The sequence below is a fragment of the Hordeum vulgare genome, chromosome 7H (genome assembly GCF_904849725.1).
Source record: "Hordeum vulgare subsp. vulgare chromosome 7H, MorexV3_pseudomolecules_assembly, whole genome shotgun sequence".
NCBI lineage: Eukaryota > Viridiplantae > Streptophyta > Magnoliopsida > Poales > Poaceae > Hordeum > Hordeum vulgare.
In genome coordinates, this window is record NC_058524.1 from 250,222,262 (window position 1) to 250,236,290 (window position 14,029).

General features: G+C 49.0%; 4 non-coding genes across 4 annotated transcripts; all 4 read right to left on the reverse strand.

Moving 5' to 3' along the window:
* Positions 1-12,370: 12,370 nt before the first annotated feature.
* LOC123413810 lies at positions 12,371-12,489 on the reverse strand. The gene has a single exon (XR_006613924.1). It is a non-coding gene; the product is annotated as a 5S ribosomal RNA (ribosomal RNA).
* Positions 12,490-12,818: 329 nt separating this feature from the next.
* Positions 12,819-12,937, reverse strand: LOC123413713. The gene has a single exon (XR_006613832.1). It is a non-coding gene; the product is annotated as a 5S ribosomal RNA (ribosomal RNA).
* A 333-nt stretch (positions 12,938-13,270) lies between these two features.
* On the reverse strand, positions 13,271-13,389 carry LOC123414079. The gene has a single exon (XR_006614162.1). It is a non-coding gene; the product is annotated as a 5S ribosomal RNA (ribosomal RNA).
* A 331-nt stretch (positions 13,390-13,720) lies between these two features.
* LOC123414058 lies at positions 13,721-13,839 on the reverse strand. Its single transcript, XR_006614145.1, has one exon. It is a non-coding gene; the product is annotated as a 5S ribosomal RNA (ribosomal RNA).
* Positions 13,840-14,029: the final 190 nt, after the last annotated feature.

The following is a 14,029-nucleotide window of genomic DNA, read 5'->3' on the forward strand; positions in this document are numbered from 1 at the left end:
AGATGTCCCAGTTCTCATGGAGGAATTGGGTGAGCTCGGCTTCCTATTTAGGATCGAGGGTGGTGGAGATGTTCGTCGGGGCAGCAGTGGCGTCCGTCGGGTGGATGTTGACCTTCTTCGTCTCTCCTGCCGACTGAAATGCAGACTCTGAAGCTGGCTTCTTCGAGCGCATCAGGTCGGCGGGGTCGACTGTTTTTTTGTACTCGTCCAACTCGAGGACGGCCATCTGCTGGTCGGCGATCCTTGATCCCTGCTGCAAACACTCCTCAGCCCGCTGCCGATTGCCTGTGATGGTGATCACGCCTTTCGGGCCCGGCATCTTCAGCTTCAGGTACACCTAACATGGACGGGCCATGAAATGCGCATACGCTGGGCGACCCAGAATCGCGTGATAAGCGCTCTGGAAGTCAACCACTTCGAACGTCAGCCTTTCCTTGCGGAAGTTCTTGTCGGAGCCGAAAACGACGTCCAACGCGATCTGGCCGAGTGATTTGGCCTTCCGTCCAGGGACGACTCCGTGGAACTGCATGCTGCTCTCGCTGAGTCTGGACATCGGGATGCCCATCCCCTTGAGGGTGTCGGCGTACATGATGTTCAAGCCGCTGCCGCCATCCATGAGGACTTTGCGCAGTCGGACTCCTTCTACCACCGGGTCGACGACCAGGGCCTGTCTTCCCGGGGTGGGTACATGTGCCGGATAATCCGACTGGTCGAAGGTGATCGCAGTGTGGGACCATTTGAGGAACTTGGAGTTGGAAGGGGTGGCCATGTTCACCTCTCGGTTCACCAGCTTCAATCGGCTCTTGCTCTCGACGTCAGCAAAGATCATCAGGGTGGCATGGACTTGGGGGAACGGATCCTCCTTATCCTCCTCATCCTGTTCGTGGTCCTTCTCACTCGGTTGCCCTTCGCTGAATCCCTGGATCAGGAGGCGACACTGTCGAGTGGTATGCTTCACATATATGGAGTTGCCTTCTTCGTCCATCTTCGTGTGCACCGGACAAGGCTGGTCCAGGATGGGATTGTTGAACGGCTTCTTCTTGGGGGTAAACTGCGCCTTCCCTTTTCCCTTGAACTTAGCATTGGTCACGGCTGCAGCCTCTGCTTGCGGTGTGGGCGGAGCTTTCTGTTTCTGCTTCCGAGTCTTACCTTCGTTAGCATCGCCGACTGTCTTGTGCATGCCGCTCCGGATGCGGTCCTCCTCTTCGCCGTTTGCATAGCGAGCCGCTATCTCCATCATCTTGCTCATGGAGATGTCGCCCGTTCGACCGAACTTTAAGTACAACTCTCTGTACAGTACGCCTGCCTTGAAGGCGCAGACTGCCTGATGCTCGGTGACGTTCTCCACCGTGTGGTAGAGAGTTGTCCAACGCTGGATGAAGTCGCACAGGGGCTCATTCGGCTTCTCGACACAGCGCTGGAGCTCCACAAGGCCTGCAGGGCGTTTGCACGTCCCCTCGAAGGTCCTGATGAATACTCGGGCCAAATCTGCCCAACTGTAAATGCTCGAGGGGGCCAACTGGTTTAGCCACGCTCGCGCCGAGCCGTCGGGCATCAGAGGGAGGTGCTTCATAGCGACATGGTCGTCCCCTCCTCCGATCTGGACTGCCACTCGGTAGTCATCCAGCCATGTTTCCGGCTTGGACTCTCCTGTAAACTTACTGATTCCCGCTGCCAATCGGAAGTTGGGCGGGATGTCAGCCGAGCGGATGGCTCGACTAGAACACTCGGGACCGGACACGATGGCCCTGCTTCCACTCGGACGGTCCATATCGAAACCATCACGGTGGGCTCGACCCCTGTCGACTCTTCGCTGGGCGATACTGTTGGGGAACATCGCATGGGAAACAAAAAAGTTCCTACGCGCACGAAGACCTATCATGGTGATGTCCATCTACGAGAGGGGATGAGTGATCTACGTACCCTTGTAGACCGTACAGCAGAAGCATTAGTGAACGCGGTTGATGTAGTAGAACGTCCTCACGTCCCTCGATCCGCCCCGCGAACAATCCCACGATCAGTCCCACGATCTAGTACCGAACGGACGGCACCTCCGCGTTCAGCACACGTACAGCTCGACGATGATCTCGGCCTTCTTGATCCAGCAAGAGAGACAGAGAGGTAGAAGAGTTCTCCGGCAGCGTGACGGCGCTCCGGAGGTTGGTGATGACCTTGTCTCAGCAGGGCTCCGCCCGAGCTCCGCAGAAACGCGATCTAGAGGAAAAACCGTGGAGGTATGTGCTCGGGCTGCCGTGGAAAAGTCGTCTAAAATCAGCCCTAAAACCTCCGTATATATAGGTGGGAGGGAGGGGACCTTGCCTTGGGGCTCAAGGAGCCCCAAGGGGGTCGCCCGAGTCCAAGGGGGAAGGCTCCCCCCCCCCCAAACCGAGTTGGACTTGGTTTGGTGGGTGGGAGTCCTTCCTTCCCTTCCCACCTCCTCTTTTTTTTCTCTTTGATTTTCTTTCCTAGGCACATAGGGCCCTTTTGGGCTGTCCCACCAGCCCACTAAGGGCTGGTGTGCCACCCTCAAGGCCTATGGGCTTCCCCGGGGTGGGTTGCCCCCCCGGTGAACTCCCGGAACCCATTCGTCATTCCCGGTACATTCCCGGTAACTCCGAAAACCTTCCGGTAATCAAATGAGGTCATCCTATATATCAATCTTCGTTTCCGGACCATTCTAGAAACCCTCGTGACGTCCGTGATCTCATTCGGGACTCCGAACAACATTCGGTAACCAACCATATAACTCAAATACGCATAAAACAACGTCGAACCTTAAGTGTGCAGACCCTGCGGGTTCGAGAACTATGTAGACATGACCCGAGAGACTCCTCGGTCAATATCCAATAGCGGGACCTGGATGCCCATATTGGATCCTACATATTCTACGAAGATCTTATCGTTTGAACCTCAGTGCCAAGGATACATATAATCCCATATGTCATTCCCTTTGTCCTTCGGTATGTTACTTGCCCGAGATTCGATCGTCAGTATCCGCATACCTATTTCAATCTCGTTCACCGGCAAGTCTCTTTACTCGTTCCGTAATACAAGATCCCGCAACTTTCACTAAGTCACATTGCCTGCAAGGCTTGTGTGTGATGTTGTATTACCGAGTGGGCCCCGAGATACCTCTCCGTCACACGGAGTGACAAATCCCAGTCTTGATCCATACTAACTCAACTAACACCTTCGGAGATACCTGTAGAGCATCTTTATAGTCACCCAGTTACGTTGCGACGTTTGATACACACAAAGCATTCCTCCGGTGTAAGTGAGTTATATGATCTCATGGTCATAGGAATAAATGCTTGACACGCAGAAAACAGTAGCAACAAAATGACACGATCAACATGCTACGTCTATTAGTTTGGGTCTAGTCCATCATGTGATTCTCCTAATGACGTGATCCAGTTATCAAGCAACAACACCTTGTTCATAATCAGAAGACACTGACTATCTTTGATCAACTGGCTAGCCAACTAGAGGCTTGCTAGGGACGGTGTTTTGTCTATGTATCCACACATGTAAATGAGTCTTCATTCAATACAATTATAGCATGGATAATAAACGATTATCTTGATACAGGAATTATAATAATAACTATATTTATTATTGCCTCTAGGGCATAATTCCAACAGTCTCCCACTTGCACTAGAGTCAATAATCTAGCCCTCACATCATCATGCGAATTACATTGTAATAAATCTAACACCCATACAGTTCTGGTGTTGATCATGCTTTAGCCGTGGAAGAGGTTTAGTCAGCGGGTCTGCTACATTCAGATCCGTGTGCACTTTGCATATATTTACGTCCTCTCCTTCGACGTAGTCGCGGATGAGGTTGAAGCGTCGTTTGATGTGTCTGATCTTCTTGTGAAACTGTGGTTCCTTTGCTAAGGCAATGGCACCCGTGTTGTCACAGAACAAGGTTATTGGATTCAGTGCGCTTCGCACCACTCCAATATCCGTCATGAACTGCTTCATCCAGACACCCTCCTTAGCCGCCTCCGAGGCAGCCATGTACTCCGCTTCACATGTAGAATCTTCTACGACGCTTTGCTTGGAACTGCACCAGCTTACCGCACCCCCATTAAGAATAAATACGTATCCGGTTTGCGACTTAGAGTCGTCCAGATCTGTGTCAAAGCTTGCATCGACGTAACCTTTTACGGCGAGCTCTTTGTCACCTCCATACACGAGAAACATCTCCTTAGTCCTTTTCAGGTACTTTAGGATATTCTTGACCGCTGTCCAGTGATCCACTCCTGGATTACTCTGGAACCTACCTGCCATACTTATGGCCAGGCTAACATCCGGTCTAGTGCACAGCATTGCATACATGATAGAACCTATGGCTGAAGCATAGGGGACGGAGCGCATATGCTCTCTATCTTCATCAGTTGCTGGGCACTGAGTCTTACTCAATCTCGTACCTTGTAAAACTGGCAAGAACCCTTTCTTGGACTGTTCCATTTTGAACCTCTTCAAAACTTTATCAAGGTATGTGCTTTGTGAAAGTCCTATCCGGCGTTTTGATCTATCCCTATAGATCTTAATGCCTAGAATGTAAGCAGCTTCTCCTAGGTCCTTCATAGAGAAACTCTTATTCAAGTAATCCTTTATGCTCTCTAAAAACTCCATGTTGTTTCCAATCAGTAATATGTCATCCACATATAATATTAGAAACGCCACAGAGCTCCCACTCACTTTCTTGTAAATACAAGATTCTCCAACCACTTGTATAAACCCAAATGCTTTGATCACCTCATCAAAGCGTTTGTTCCAACTCCGAGATGCTTGCACCAGTCCATAAATGGATCGCTGGAGCTTGCACACCTTGTCAGCATTCTTAGGATCGACAAAACCTTCGGGTTGTATCATATACAACTCTTCCTTAAGGAAACCGTTAAGGAACGCCGTTTTGACATCCATCTGCCAGATTTCATAATCGAAAAATGCAGCTATTGCTAACATGATTCTGACGGACTTAAGCATCGCTACGGGTGAGAATGTCTCATCGTAGTCAACTCCTTGAACTTGTGAAAAACCCTTTGCCACAAGTCGAGCTTTACAAACGGTCACATTGCCGTCAGCGTTCGTCTTTCTCTTAAAGATCCATTTGTTCTGAATAGCCTTGCGGCCCTCAGGCAGTACCTCCAAAGTCCACACTTTGTTCTCATACATGGATCCTATCTCGGATTTCATGGCTTCTAGCCATTTGTTGGAATCTGGGCCCACCATTGCTTCTTCATAATTTGCAGGTTCATTGTTGTCTAACAACATGATTGATAAGACGGGATTACCGTACCACTCTGGAGCAGCACGTGGTCTCGTCGACCTGCGTGGTTCGACAGAAACTTGAACCGGAGTTTCATGATCATCATCATTAACTTCCTCCTCAACCGGCGTCGCAATGACAGAGGTTTCCCCTTACCCTGCGCCACCATCCAGAGGGATGAGAGGTTCGACAACCTCGTCAAGTTCTATCTTCCTCCCACTCAATTATCTCGAGAGAAACTCCTTCTCGAGAAAAGCTCTGTTTTTAGCAACAAACACTTTGCCCTCGGATTTGAGATAGAAGGTGTACCCAACTGTCTCTTTTGGGTAACCTATGAAGACGCACTTTTCCGCTTTGGGTTCCAGCTTTTCAGGCTGAAGCTTTTTGACATAAGCATCACATCCCCAAACTTTAAGAAATGACAACTTTGGCCTTTTGCCATACCACAGTTCGTATGGTGTCGTCTCAACGGATTTTGATGGTGCCCTATTTAAAGTGAATGCAGTTGTTTCTAATGCATAACCCCAAAATGATAACGGCAAATCGGTAAGAGACATCATAGATCGCACCATCTCTAATAAAGTACGATTACGACGTTCGGACACACCATTACGCTGTGGTGTTCCAGGCGGTGTCAACTGTGAAACAATTCCACATTGTCTTAAGTGAGCACCAAACTCGAAACTCAGATATTCACCCCCACGATCAGACCGTAGGAACTTGATCTTCTTGTTACGATGATTTTCCACTTCACTCTGAAATTGCTTGAACTTTTCAAATGTTTCAGACTTGTGCTTCATCAAGTAGACATAACCATATCTACTCAAATCGTCAGTGAAGGTGAGAAAATAACGATATCCGCCGCGCGCCTCTACGCTCATCGGACCACACACATCGGTATGTATGATTTCCAACAAGTCACTTGCACGCTCCATAGTTCCGGAGAATGGAGTCTTAGTCATCTTGCCCAAGAGGCATGGTTCGCACGTGTCAAGTGAATCAAAGTCAAGTGACTCCAAAAGTCCATCAGCATGGAGTTTCTTCATGCGCTTTACACCAATATGACCTAAACGGTAGTGCCACAAAAATATGGCACTATCATTGTTAACTCTAACTCTTTTGGTCTCAATGTTATGTATATGTGTATCGCTATCAAGATTCAATATGAACAATCCTCTCACATTAGGTGCATGACCATAAAAGATGTTACTCATAGAAATAGAACAACCATTATTCTCTGACTTAAAAGAGTAACCGTCTCGCATTAAACAAGATCCAGATATAATGTTCATGCTCAACGCAGGCACTAAATAACAATGATTTAAGTTCATCACTAATCCCGATGGTAACTGAAGTGAAACTGTGCCGACGGCGATTGCATCAACCTTGGAACCATTTCCTATGTGCATTGTCACTTCATCTTTCGCCAGCCTTCGTCTATTCCGCAGTTCCTGTTTCGAGTTGCAAATATGAGCAACAGAACCGGTATCGAATACCCAGGCACTACTACGAGAGCCGGTTAAGTACACATCAATAACATGTATATCAAATATACCTGATTTTTCTTTGGCCGCCTTCTTATCAGCCAGATACTTGGGGCAGTTGCGCTTCCAGTGACCCATACCCTTGCAATAGTAGCACTCTGTTTCAGGCTTAGGTCCAGCTTTGGGTTTCTTCGTCGGATTGGCAACAGGCTTGCCGCTCTTCTTTCAATTACCCTTCTTGCCTTTGTCGTTTCTCTTGAAACTAGTGGTCTTATTCACCATCAACATTTGATGTTCTTTACGGAGTTTAGACTCTGTGACTTTCAGCATCGCAAACAACTCGCCGGGTGACTTGTTCATCCCTTGCATGTTGTAGTTCAACACAAAGCCTTTATAGCTTGGCGGCAGTGATTGAAGGATTCTGTCAGTGATAGCCTCTTGCGGGAGTTCAATCCCCAGCTCAGCTAGACGGTTTGAGTACCCAGACATTTTGAGCACATGTTCACTGACAGACGAGTTCTCCTCCATCTTGCAAGCATAGAATTTATCGGAGGTCTCATACCTCTCGATCCGGGCGTTCTTCTGAAAGATAAACTTCAACTCCTGGAACATCTCAAATGCTCCATGACGCTCAAAGCGACGTTGAAGTCCCGGCTCTAAGCCATACAAGACTGCACATTGAACTACTCAGTAGTCCTCCTTACGTGCTAACCAAGCGTTCTTAACATCCTGATCAGCCGTAGCGGGTGGTTCATCTCCTAGCGCAGCATTAAGGACATAATCCTTCTTCCCAGCTTGTAAGATTAGCTTAAGATTATGAGCCCAGTCTACAAAGTTGCTTCCATCATATTTCAACTTAGCTTTCTCTAGGAACTTATTAAAATTCAGGGTGACTGTCGCGTGAGCCATGATCTACAACACAAATATATTCAAAGTGGACTTAGACTATGTTCAAGATAATTAGAGTTGAACTTAATAAAATTATTTGCTAAACTCCCACTCAAAAAGTACATCTCTCTAGTCATTTGAGTGGTTCATGATCCACTTACACTAGCTCAAGTCCGATCATCACGTGAGTTGAGTATAGTTTCAGTGGTAAGCATCCCTATGCTAATCATATCATCTATATGATTCATGATCGACCTTTCGGTCTCATGTGTTCCGAGGCCATGTCTGCACATGCTAGGCTCGTCAAGCTTAACCCGAGTGTTCCGCGTGCGCAACTGTTTTGCACCCGTTGTATGTGAACGTTGAGTCTATCACACCCGATCATCACGTGGTGTCTCAAAACGACGAACTGTAGCAACGATGCACAGTCGGGGAGAACACAATTTCGTCTTGAAATTTTAGTGAGAGATCACCTCATAATGCTACCGTCGTTCTAAGCAAAATAAGGTGCATAAAAGGATTAACATCACATGCAATTCATAAGTGACATGATATGGCCATCATCACGTGCTTCTTGATCTCCATCACCAAAGCACCGGCACGATCTTCTTGTCACCGGTGCCACACCATGATCTCCATCATAGTGTTGCCATCGGGGTTGTCGTGCTACTCATGCTATTACTACTAAAGCTACATCCTAGCAAAATAGTAAACGCATCTGCAAGCACAAACGTTAGTATAAAGACAAACCTATGGCTCCTGACGGTTGCCGTACCATCGACATGCAAGTCGATATTTTCTATTACAACGTGATCATCTCATACATCCAATATATCACATCACATCGTTGGCCATATCACATCACAAGCATACCCTGCAAAAACAAGTTAGATGTCCTCTAATTTTGTTGTTGCATGTTTTACGTGGTGACCATGGGTATCTAGTAGGATCGCATCTTACTTACGCAAACACCACAACGGAGATATATGAGTTTCTATTTAACCTCATCCAAGGACCTCCTCAGTCAAATCCGATTCCACTAAAGTTGGAGAAACCGACACTTGCCAGTCATCTTTGAGCAACGGGGTTACTCGTAGTGATGAAACCAGTCTCTCGTAAGCGTACGAGTAATGTCGGTCCAAGCCGCTTTAATCCAACAATACCGCGGAATCAAGAAAAGACTAAGGAGGGCAGCCAAACGCACATCACCGCCCACAAAAACTTTTCTGTTCTACTCGAGAAGACATCTACGCATGAACCTAGCTCTGATACCACTGTTGGGGAACGTCGCATGGGAAACAAAAAATTTCCTACGCGCACGAAGACCTATCATGGTGATGTCCATCTACGAGAGGGGATGAGTGATCTACGTACCCTTGTAGACCGTACAGCAGAAGAGTTAGTGAACTCGGTTGATGTAGTGGAACGTCCTCACGTCCCTCGATCCGCCCCGCGAACAATCCCGCGATCAGTCCCATGATCTAGTACCGAACGGACGGCACCTCCGCGTTCAGCACACGTACAGCTCGACGATGATCTCGGCCTTCTTGATCCAGCAAGAGAGACGGAGAGGTAGAAGAGTTCTCCGGCAGCGTGACGGCGCTCCGGAGGTTGGTGATGACCTTGTCTCAGCAAGGCTCCGCCCGAGCTCCGCAGAAACGCGATCTAGAGGAAAAACCGTGGAGGTATATGGTCGGGCTGCCGTGGAAAAGTCGTCTCAAATAAGCCCTAAAACCTCGGTATATATAGGTGGGAGGGAGGGGACCTTGCCTTGGGGCTCAAGGAGCCCCAAGGGGATCGGCCGAGTCCAAGGGGGAAGGCTCCCCCCCCAAACCGAGTTGGACTTGGTTTGGTGGGTGGGAGTCCTTCCTTCCCTTCCCACCTCCTCTCTTTTTTTCTCTTTGATTTTCTTTCCTAGGCGCATAGGGCCCTTTTGGGCTGTCCCACCAGCCCACTAAGGGCTGGTGTGCCACCCTCAAGGCCTATGGGCTTCCCCGGGGTGGGTTGCCCCCCCCGGTGAACTCCCGGAACCCATTCGTCATTCCCGGTACATTCCCGGTAACTCCAAAAACCTTCCGGTAAACAAATGAGGTCATCCTATATATCAATCTTCGTTTCCGGACCATTCCGGAAACCCTCGTGACGTCCGTGATCTCATCCGGGACTCCGAACAACATTCGGTAACCAACCATATAACTCAAATACGCATAAAACAACGTCGAACCTTAAGTGTGCAGACCCTGCGGGTTCGAGAACTATGTAGACATGACCCGAGAGACTCCTCGGTCTATATCCAATAGCGGGACCTGGATGCCCATATTGGATCCTACATATTCTACAAAGATCTTATCGTTTGAACCTCAGTGCTAAGGATTCATATAATCCCGTATGTCATTCCCTTTGTCCTTCGGTATGTTACTTGCCCGAGATTCGATCGTCAGTATCCGCATACCTATTTCAATCTCATTCACCGGCAAGTCTCTTTACTCGTTCTGTAATACAAGATCCCGCAAATTTCACTAAGTCACATTGCTTGCAAGGCTTGTGTGTGATGTTGTATTACCGAGTGGGCCCCGAGATACCTCTCCGTCACACGGAGTGACAAATCCCAGTCTTGATCCATACTAACTCAACTAACACCTTCGGAGATACCTGTAGAGCATCTTTATAGTCACCCAGTTACGTTGCGACGTTTGATACACACAAAGCATTCCTCCGGTGTCAGTGAGTTATATGATCTCATGGTCATAGGAATAAATGCTTGACACGCAGAAAACAGTAGCAACAAAATGACACGATCAACATGCTACGTCTATTAGTTTGGGTCTAGTCCATCATGTGATTCTCCTAATGACGTGATCCAGTTATCAAGCAACAACACCTTGTTCATAATCAGAAGACACTGACTATCTTTGATCAACTGGCTAGCCAACTAGAGGCTTGCTAGGGACGGTGTTTTGTCTATGTATCCACACATGTAAATGAGTCTTCATTCAATACAATTATAGCATGGATAATAAACGATTATCTTGATACAGGAATTATAATAATAACTATATTTATTATTGCCTCTAGGGCATAATTCCAACAGATACGTCCTCTTGCGTTGGGTCTTGGGTCGTGAGTGTCGCCGACTGAACGCCGATCATCATGATGTCGGGACCCATAGGGACCACCCCGCGGAGGGGTGCGTGAGCGGCGACGATCTTCATGAATCAAAGAACGGCTGCCTCCCCTGTGGCGCTGATGGGATCCAGGGCTGTGAACCGACCGATGCATGTTGGCGTGGACGGAACTATTGTAGATCCGGTTGTGCGACTGGGAGACTGCCGAATTCTGCTGCTGCGCCGTGTGCAACACGGATCGGATCTGCTCGATCCCTCTACAAGCCTCTGAATCAGTTGGCTGGAGGGAATCGGCTATCTTGGCAGCAGCAGCCAAGTTGAGGAGGGGCGTGCGGAACAACTCTACGTTGCTCCGCCGAGTGTGTCGACTGGCAGAACGGCGAGGTGGACGGTGCGCACCGGATGCTTCGTCGACCTCGCGCTCGCTTCGACCAGCTTGGCGGGGATCTTCATGGGTGTTGGCCATGTGAACTTCTGCTGCAGGCCCGCGGCCCGCGTACTCGGAAGGAAACTCAGTCAGAACTGAGCCCGAGTGCAGGGAACGTGGGGGAACCACAACAGACTCCAGAACTGCCACTTGAGAAGACGCGATCTGACGCGCTCGGGCATGCTGCACCCAACGTAGGAGACGCGGACGGAGGGACCGCTTGTTGCGGCGCATGATGCAGGTGCAGGTCGACAACGGAGCTGATTGTTGGAGAAGAAGAACGCCGCGGGCGCCAGCACGGAAGTGCATGGCCCCGCGACGGGGTAGCGCCTCGACGTCGAGAGGTGCGTCCCGAAGCCACGCCGAATCATCGACGGTGAAGGAGAGAGCGCCGAAGAAGATCTGGTGACCCATGCTCGAATCTCCACCGGACGACATGACGAAAGGAAGTAGTCGCAAACTCGCCGGAAGTCGCTTAGACGCCTGCCCCACGGTGGGCGCCAACTGTCGTGGGTATAAGCCTGACAGTAGATGTGTAGGGTACGAATGAGATGGGCAGAGTCCTAGCTACGGCGAGGTTGTATGAGCTCAGGCCCCTCTGCGATGGAGGTAACAGCCCTACGTCTCAGTGCTCTTGGAGCTTGTTACCGAGTGTAATATGGAATACAATGATTTGCTAACCCTTCTACCAGTGGGGGAGGGCGGCTTATATAGAGTGCGCTGCCCTCCACAACGGTTCCGGTATAAGGGCGGAGTAGTGGGGATTGAATGCATACGTTACAGGTAACGTATGCTCTAAATGCTAATAAATGCACCCGGAAACGTACGACCGTTTCCCTCGAGGGAGGTTACGATGTACCGAGTGTATCCAGTCGGTTAGCTTGGTATTCTCCGAATGCTAGTATCTGACTGGATGATATAGGAACTGTCCCCGACTAGATAATGGGGATTCCCTAATTCAGTCGGGGTAGACTTAGGGTCTTGTCCTTTGTGTGGGGTAGTCCTTGGGTAGGACCTGTACGGCAGGCCTATGACCCTACCCTAGGACTATGACCCCATCAATAAGAAAACTAGTAAACGTCAAAAATAAGAAAACGAGGTCATATAGATCACCCACCCGCGTCATCCTTGTCACGTGGCGCAAAAATATTTAAAAAGGGAAAAGGGGAATGTAACACGAGGACTTCCCAGGAGGTCACCCATCCTACTACTACTATCACCCAAGCACGCTTGACTTCGGAGTTCTGATGGGATCCGGTGCTTTAGTGCTGGTATGATCGCATCCGACATGCAACAATCCATTTGTTCCTTATACGTGCCCTCCCGTGTCCATTGCCACTTTTGCCTCGACAACGAAGACGAGTTTAACACAAGAAGTTCACCGCTCCCTCTCTACCCCGACAACACGAGCATCGCCACGACCTATGTGACTTTTACCACCGCGCTTGACACCCAACGACGCCGCCCCTAGACACATCAACGAGGCGCAAGCTAAAACATATCACAAACGTCAAAAATAAGAAAACTAGTAAACGTGAAAAATAAGAAAACGAGGTCATATAGATCACGCTCCTGCGTCATCCTTGTCACGTGGCGCAAACATATTTAAAAAGGGGAATGCAACACGAGAACTTCCGAGGAGGTCACCCATCCTAGTACTACTCTCGCCCAAGCCCGCTTACCTTCGAAGTTCTGATGGGATCCGGTGCTTTAGTGCTGGTATGTTCGCATCCGACATGCAACTATCTATTTGTTCCTTATGCTTGCCCCTCCCGTGTCCATTGCCACATTTGCCTCGACAACGGAGACGAGTTTAACACAAGAATTTAACGGCTCCCTCTCTACCCCGACAACACGAGCACCGCCATGACCTGTGTGACTTTTCACACCGTGCTTGACACCCAACAACGCCACCCCTAGACATGTCAACAATGAGACGCAAGCTAAAACATATCACAAACGTCAAAAATAAGAAAACTAGTAAACGTCAAAAATAAGAAAACGAGGTCATATAGATCACGCTCCCGCGTCATCCTTGTCACGTGGCGCAAAAATATTTAAAAATGGGAATGCAACACGAGGACTTCCGAGAAGGTCACCCATCCTAGTACTACTATAGCCCAAGCACGCTTGACTTCGGAGTTGTGATGGGATCCGGTGCTTTAGTGCTGGTATGATCGCATCCGACATGCAACTATCCATTTGTTCCTTATGCTTGCCCTCCCGTGTCCATTGCCACATTTGCCTCGACAACGGAGACGAGTTTAACACAAGAAGTTCACGCTCCCTCTCTACCCCGACAACACGAGCATCGCCACAACCTATGTGACTTTTCCCACCGCGCTTGACACCCAACGACGCCGCCCCTAGACACGTCAACAACGAGACGCAAGCTAAAACATATCACAAACGTTAAAAATAAGAAAACTAGTAAACGTCAAAAATAAGAAAACGAGGTCATATAGATCACGCTCCCGCGTCATCCTTGTCATGTGGCGCAAAAATATTTAAACAGGGGAATGCAACACGAGGACTTCCCAGGAGGTCACCCAACCTAGTACTACTCTTGCCCAAGCACGCTTAACTTCGGAGTTCTGATGGGATCCGGTGCTTTAGTGCTAGTATGATCGCATCCGACATTCAACTATCTATTTGTTCCTTATGCTTTCCCCTCTCGTGTCCATTGCCACATTTTCCACGACAAGGGAGACGAGTTTAACACAAGAATTTCACCGCTCCCTTTCTACCCCGACAACACGAGGACCGCCACGACCTGTGTGACTTTTCCCACCGCGCTTGACACCCAACGACGCCGCCCCTAGACA